General features: G+C 37.0%; 1 non-coding gene across 1 annotated transcript; it reads right to left on the bottom strand.

Annotated features, from left to right (window-relative positions):
- Window positions 1-2,318: 2,318 nt before the first annotated feature.
- LOC112062178 (U6 spliceosomal RNA) lies at window positions 2,319-2,425 on the bottom strand. The gene has a single exon (XR_002890600.1). It is a non-coding gene; the product is annotated as a U6 spliceosomal RNA (small nuclear RNA).
- Window positions 2,426-7,912: the final 5,487 nt, after the last annotated feature.

Below are 7,912 nucleotides of genomic sequence, written 5' to 3'. Positions count from 1 at the left end.
GACAGACCCAGCAAAACTGCAGAAAAGTGGGGATGAGGGAAGACCACAGTTCCCTAAAGGAAAATCAAATCAAGGAGCTCCTACCAGAAGAGGGAAGCAACAGTGGGAGTCAAACATAACAGATGTCTATAAAAGTCATCTAATCCAAACCAACTACGGAGTTCTACCATATATCTCTTCCTTAGAAATTCCCAATTTAGAAATTACAATTAGTCAAGCCCTATAATTTACACCTTTATAACTCTTATTATTTGCACATTAGCCTAGTAGGCAATGCAGTTACAGAAACCAGGTAAAGAAAGGAAAAAGTTAGTTAACAGCTAAATCCCTAAGTGATAAAGGATCTTTTCATAGTCTAATAAAGATTTAAGCTTAAAAATAAGTGTAAGAGACAAAGAAAAGAAACTTAACTTTTAAGCTTAACAAAATGAGGGAGATTCTTTTCAGCTTATTCCTTCCTGGCCTTTCCCTTTAAATTTTCACTGCAAATACTTGGTTAATTCATTCACCTCTTGCTTTGGTGGATGAGAATCCCACGTAAACCACAACTGCCTTGCCCAGCCGCTCCTGCTTTTTGAAATGGGGCTTTGGATGCTATCCTGTGCTGTCCACAGCACTCCAGATGGGTCTGGGAATGGTGCCACAAGCCTTACTTACTAACACAACATGATTTTGTGGCCTTATGTGGGAGCATTATACAGCACTACAGAGCTTAGATGACATTTTTTAGTCACAATAATGATGACATATGGCACTGTCTTCATAACCCTTCCATTTGGGAGAAAACAATTTTCTACTTATTTTCTTAAAATATAGGGGCTGAGTGACTGCTGCAGCTTCTGAAATGGACACTCAACACTAATGAGCTCTAGCCTACGGTGACCTATTCAGAATGGAAGGCTCAGAGTGTGACATTCTGTTTAAGTGGGCTAAATGATTGGACATTAGTCACAGGAGTTTAAAGGTCTGAAGAGATGGCAAAATATTATTAATTCAATATCTCTTTAATGCTAAACAGTATGGCCAGAGGGACCCTTTGACAATTTCTTGGGCTATCAGAATACCTAATTGGAGATTAATCTCTAATAACCTCTTAATACCATTCAGAAGTTTAAATGAAGCCCAAACAAGAAAGAAATTGTCAGTTCAGTAGTGTCATTTACAGCTAATGCTATAGAAAACTATTTAATTCATTACAGAGGCAGAGAGACCCATTTTCAATTTTTGCCCTATTTCTATCTGGCCAATTAAATATAGTGCTGGCTAAACACAAAAATTAGAAAATGGGAACGCCTACACTGAGCATTAACTTCTTTAAAGACCTTCTGGACTGATGCTTCAGGTTTCAGGCTAGCCATCAATCCCCCCAAGGGCTGCCTTCCTTTGCATCTCAGGCTAAGTTAGACCCTGGCATTCTTTATAACACTTAATAGAAATGAAGCTGTGTTGTTTTTTTGTTTTTTTTTTTTGTTTTTTTAATTCTGTCACCTCCCACAAAAAACGAACTCCATGGGAACAGGTGATTTATCTTGCTTACCAATGTATCCCAGCACATGGAAAAGTATCAATACCTGGCTTGCTAAATAGATAGGTTCTTTTTCACTGAAAAAGAATGAATGAAAAAATATATGAATGAATATACATGGAGGCCTGATTTTGAAATCTATCATGAATGTTTTATAATTGCTCCTGCCCTACAAATATTAATACTCTACTAGCACATAGTTTTGAAAGAATGAAAGAACCTTTTACACCATCTACAATTTCCAGCCCTTTAGAAAAGCTGTATCTGAGGGTCATGAGGTTCTATCATTCCACTGTTCCTCTATGTGTGATCCCACATTTAGCTCAGGAAATAGGTACAAAAGGAATGCAGGGAGCAGACCCCAACATTCTTAATATTTGTTCTCCAAATTTGTTTAGTCAGCCTGGTTTCTTAGCACTCCTTGCTTTATCTTCTTTTAGTCTGTAAGGAAGCTGTCCTTAGTTTCTGGAGTTAGGAGCCCCTGGGAAGTCACACATTACAGGGAAAGACCAATGTAATAGAGTTTGACCCTATTTTTGGATAGTGGACCACCGACTTTTTTTTTTTTAACTAAAGTATAGTTGACTTACAATGTTTTGTTAATTTCTGCTATACAGCAAAGTGATTCAGTTTTTTTTATATATATATATATTCAGTTATACATACATATTCTTTTTCATATTCTTTTCCATTATGGTTTATTACAGGACATTGAATATAGTTCTCTATGTACAGTAGGACCTTGTTGTTTATCCATTCAATATATAATAGTTTGCATCTGCTAACCCCAAACAAAAATAAGGAATGCTTCATGAATTTGTGTGTCATCCTTGTGCAGGGGTTATGCTAATCTTTTCTGTATTGTTCCAATTTCCGTACATGTGCTGCCTAAGCGAGCATACCACTGACTTCTTTTAAGCCTCAGTTTCCCCCTTCCTGTTAGCTCTGCATCCAGACAGGCTGATAAGAAAGTTTATACATGTCCCCTGCATGGCCCTTTTGAAATATTCCAACCTCACAAATCACAAACCCAAACCTAGCAAATTCCCTAATCTCACCCTCTAACAATGATAAAGGCCCAACTTTTTCTGGGACCTGTCTGTGTGCCCCACCCCTGCCCTTCCCAGTGATCCCTTGTACAAGTAATCAACTCTCTTTCAAATTCTCTCAAGTTCTCCACATCCTATGTATTAACTGGAAGGTGGTCCAACCCAAGTACATTGGGTGATCACAAAGTAGCCAGTCTGATGTAAATTGTTTTCACCGTTGACCTGCTTTGTACCTCAAAATAGTTTGGGTACATTTGATGAGTTTATCTCTAGGTAGCCCTTATTAAAAGCCAGATTTGACATATGATTGCATATTTGTTGGCTACACTGAGAGAGAGTCTAAAGGAAAAGGTTTTAAACAATAAAATGTTAATACAACACACAGGCTAAAAGTCCCATGGGAATTATCTGGAGCTGGGCCCTGGGTACCTGGGAAGACTGTGCAAAAAGATAAGAGTGTTGTCAGGAAAAGAGTAAAGAGGAGATAGGAGGTATCTTCCTCAATTTACTGTTTTGCTCTAGCTATCCCTAAGTTAATGATATTTTGGGAATTTACATTAAAGGCTTTGCAAAGGCCTGGCTTCTGGGTCACATGCTAATATGCATACTTTCCTTCTTCCTTCCTCCCTTCTTCTCTTTCATCCTTTCTCTTATACATTTTTAATTTCTTAATTTCCAAGTTTCACTTACTGTTCAAGTTTTCGAATGGTAAAGAAAGGACATAATGGCGGCACAATGTGAAGCATTGGCCAAGGAGCTATTTACCCTTTTGGCAACAGCAAATTTTTCACTTGCTGCCTGCACCCTCATGAGTCTATCATTTCCCAAATGGAAGTTGCTTTGTGGGACCATAAGAAAAAAGATGTCAAATGTGTGGCTTAGTGGCTGAAAATCAGGTAGAATCAAGAACAAAACAAAACAAAAACAAAAACAAACTTGTGAAGAATATTTACCAAAACATGTACTTCAGCTGTGATCCCTCTTAGACAGACTAATATCACTGACATTAGACAGGATCTGAGCCCTGCCTATTTCCCTAGTAGGCACCAAACCCTGCTGAGAGCTTCTAGAAACAAGATGGTTTGGGAGGATAGAGCATGCCTAAACAAATTAACCCCTGCCCACGTAACACGGCAGGGGGAACTGCTATTTGTTTTCTTGTGGGACCAAAGATGGTGGAGTTCTGACATTGACATTAAGAGCTGAAAGACAGGGAAGAATTTCACACGTGACACAAAGATGCCAAAGAAGAAAACAACACGTCACTGTGGATAGAAAATAAGTTGGAACAAAGAAGGTTGAGCAATCGCTGACATAATGTCCAGAAAATCAGATGCACCTAGAGGAAATGCTGGTAGAAATGGTGGGGGTGGAGTAAATACTGAATTAAGTAGTTTAATCCTAAAATAACTGAGTTTACATAGAGTGGACTAAGACTATATGCTTGGCCCTCAGGAAAAAGGAAAACTCAAGATAGAGACAAAGCTAAGTTGCAGAAAAAAAGAATCACATTTTTTTCCCTGCATATTTGAGTGACTGAGAAATATCATCTCCGATATCTCCAATTAACATATGTATGTTAGAAGCTAGCTCGTTAACTTTGTCTTAGAGAACTCTTTCAACCAAGAATTTACTGAAATAATCACTGACTATTTTACTAAATAACATTCTGAAAGCAAAATGAGCAAGTCACCAAGGACAAACCTTGTCCTCTGGTAGATTCTGCATAAATGATTTCTGTTAGCTTCCTTTCATCAAGATTTTTGCCAATTAATTCATAAATATTAGCATTTCGTTAATTGCACCAATATTAACATTTCATGTCGCTGGGGATTTTTAGGCAAATTTCTAATTACATTCAAAAAGTAAAACAAGGAAAAGGTTTTCTAATAATGCTGGTATTAGCAGGCACTAGAATTAGTTTTGTCTTGAGTACACATACATTCTAGCATGAAAATCTGTTGCTCTGAGTTTTAATGCTCAATTTTATGGGTATATTATGAATAACACATACTGAGTGCCATTAATTGGATAATGAATTTCAATGCTTAGGATGAATTTAAGAAGCAATCCACGCATCTTCTGAATCTCTCTTTTTAAAAAATCAACAGAAAATCAATTCCCAGGAAGTAAAATATTTTCTACATGCTTATTTAAGTAGTAATCTATAATTCAAGTGAATTATAAGCATAATTCAAGTATATTTTTGTTTCAATTATTTTTTCCAAAAGAAATTTTTTCCTATGGTATAACAAAGCAGGGAGGTTTTATGAGAAAACTCATCTTATTTTTAATTTTAATAAGAATTCAAATAGACACTTCTACTATTTTGAAATTTTCTGGATATTATAATACTGAACTTTATGTAATTTACCATAATTTAATTGGCTTTACATATAAACTGTTTTCACACTAGCAACATGCTACAGGAACTAAAATAACAATTCATTTGTTTAATAATCCCTTTACAGAAACTCCTGAGGTCTAATGAGGTGGGAATCTGAGAAGCAGCGACAATGGGGTTTCAACTGGCATTCTGTTTGTTTGTTTTACCCCTTGTCAGATTTATTTTAATTTCCCTGGGGAATCCTCAAATAACTTAAGGGAAAATTTGATGATGAATAACAAACATAAAGGTAACTTTTGAATTATGTCTGCATTTGACCTAAACCCTCATTCATTCTTAAGAGTATCAAGTTCTTTTTGTATCACTTTTTTCCTTAATTTTGTGACTATTTTCCTGAAATCTAAAAATCACTCAATAGGAAGTAATTAGAATTCTTTCTCTTAAAATATTTAAAGAACATGAATATCCTTCTGAAATCCCCCTTCCATACTATTCTACAGCAACACTAGCCTTTCATCCGTCTTATCTTTGAGCATTCTGAGGTCTTTCTCACCTTAAATCCTTTACACACGCTGTTCCTTTCCTCTAGCTAATTCCTAGTGTTTAAAATCTGCCTGGGAAAACTCCCCTTCCTCAGAGTCTTTCCCTAACTCTTTAATATGAATTAGATAAATCTGTTCCTCTCTTTGATGACATCCTGTTCTTTATCTTCTTGGCATTTATTAAATTTGAATTATGTATTTTTTGTGTGTATTTATCCTATCCATACCTACTTCTCAGACTAGATAAATCCAAGAAGACAAAGACATTGCCTGTTTTGGTTCATTGACGTTTATTTGGGTTTGGAAAATAATTGGAACTAAGAGAATGAATCACTGAATGAAAGAAATGCATGTGCCTACAAGAAGACCTGACTTAATAAATTTCATTGGGGCTTCCCTGGTGGCGCAGTGGTTGAGAGTCCGCCTGCCAATGCAGGGGACACGGGTTCGTGCCCTGGTCCGCGAGGATCCCACATGCCACGGAGCGGCTAGGCCCGTGAGCCATGGCTGCTGAGCCTGCGCGTCCGGAGCCTGCGCTCCTCAATGGGAGAGGCCACAGCAGTGAGAGGCCCGCGTACCGCAAAAAGAAAAAAAAAAAAATTTTCATAGAATCCAACATAGCATCGTTATACCATAACAAAATAATGGATATTCACAATGATGTTCTGAGCTCGCTAGAATAAAGTTAAATTATATTCAACATATTTTGTTTAACAAGGCAGGAAATATATATCTAAAATAATGCCCATAAAAAAATTAAAAATAATAATGAAGGGGAAGGTTCCAGTCATGGGGAAATGTACATATTTGTAATATATATATATATATATATATATACACACACACACACACACACACACACACACACACACACACACACACATCCATATAACCAGCTGTATATACATTTCACATTATTAGGGTCATATTCCCCTTCAAAATCTAAATACTGACTCCTGAAGGAGATGCAGTTAACAGTGTACAGCTCGAAAAGCTCTTCTGGAACTTTAATTTTAGCAGCAGTATATTAGGTAGCAGTTCCAGAGAAGACTATAAATTTACAAACAATAAGTGAAACTTCTATCCTGGTCAAATACTGCAAACCTAATGCTTCTCATTTTTTCCCAATTAATAATTCCAGATTTCTTATGTAGGAAGAGAAAAAGATGCCGAAAGTGGAAAACCCATGCAGTGACTGCCTCCTTTGGATCAGTGTGTTACAAAAAGTTGGTATCTGCCATACTGATTGACTGAGAGCAACAGAAAACCCCCGAGGCCTTCTGGTTCAGTTGGGATTGTAATGATAGACTAGCAAGATAAAAGCCTGCCAGAACATTAGCTTTGACTGTATGACAATGCCCTCCCCAAGAAGATATGATGCCGTGTGCATGAATATAGATTGAAAATGTGGATCCTGACAGCAGTGCTGATTTCACTCAGAAAGCCTCTATGCTGGGAGGATGCTGTGTCTGCTCAGGGTTAGGATTCCAGCAGTATGTGAAAAATTCATTTTCTCAGCTGGAAATACTCATGTGTCTAGTTGTACAAGTGGTAAATTTGGGGTCCATACTAATGCTGAAGTTTGAGAGAAAGAGAAAGAGAGACGTGTGCATATCTGCCCCTATTTGGAGTGAGCGGGTACTTCTTGGCCTAATGCTGGGGCATGGAAGAGGATCACACACTACTTAGAAATAAAATTTCTTTCCAGGATTCCTTGAAGTCCTTCTTTCCAAATGCGCCCTGATGCCATGAAGTAATTCATTTTCCTCTATTCTATAGAGCTGACATAGTTGTCATCATTTTTATTATTTCTCTGACTAATTCTCTCCTTCTGACCCCACAGGGCAGAAAATTTACCTTCTCCAGAGGGCAGAGGGGATAGATTTCCTTTTTTTTTTTTTGGTTATTTCTTCACATAGGATACCCCAGGGGGAAAAAAAAGAAGACAAATTTCTACACCCCTATGTTAGAGTAGTTAATAACATTGACTGGAATTCCTGAGTAGGATTTCTGATATCCTGAGTAGGATTTCCCTAGTTATGAGATCTTTTTTTAAAATTTTTTAATTTTTTAACATCTTTATTGGAGTATAATTGCTTTACAATGGTGTGCTAGTTTCTGCTTTATAACAAAGTGAATCATTTATACATATACATATGTTCATACGGTATTTGTTTTTCTCTTTCTGACTTACTTCACTCTGTATGACAGACTCTAGGTCCATCCACGTCACTACAAATAACTCAATTTCATTTCTTTTTAAGGTTGAGTAATATTCCATTGTATATATGTGCCACACCTTCTTTTTCCATTCATCTGTTGATGGGCACTTAGGTTGCTTCCATGTCCTGGCTATTGTAAACAGAGCTGCAATGAACATTTTGGTACATGACTCTTTTTGAATTATGGTTTTCTCAGGGTATATGCCCAGTAGTGGGATTGCTGGGTC

This window comes from Physeter macrocephalus, chromosome 8, assembly GCF_002837175.3.
Source record: "Physeter macrocephalus isolate SW-GA chromosome 8, ASM283717v5, whole genome shotgun sequence".
Classification (NCBI taxonomy): Eukaryota; Metazoa; Chordata; class Mammalia; order Artiodactyla; family Physeteridae; genus Physeter; species Physeter macrocephalus.
This window is presented reverse-complemented; position numbering and strand designations above follow the sequence as displayed.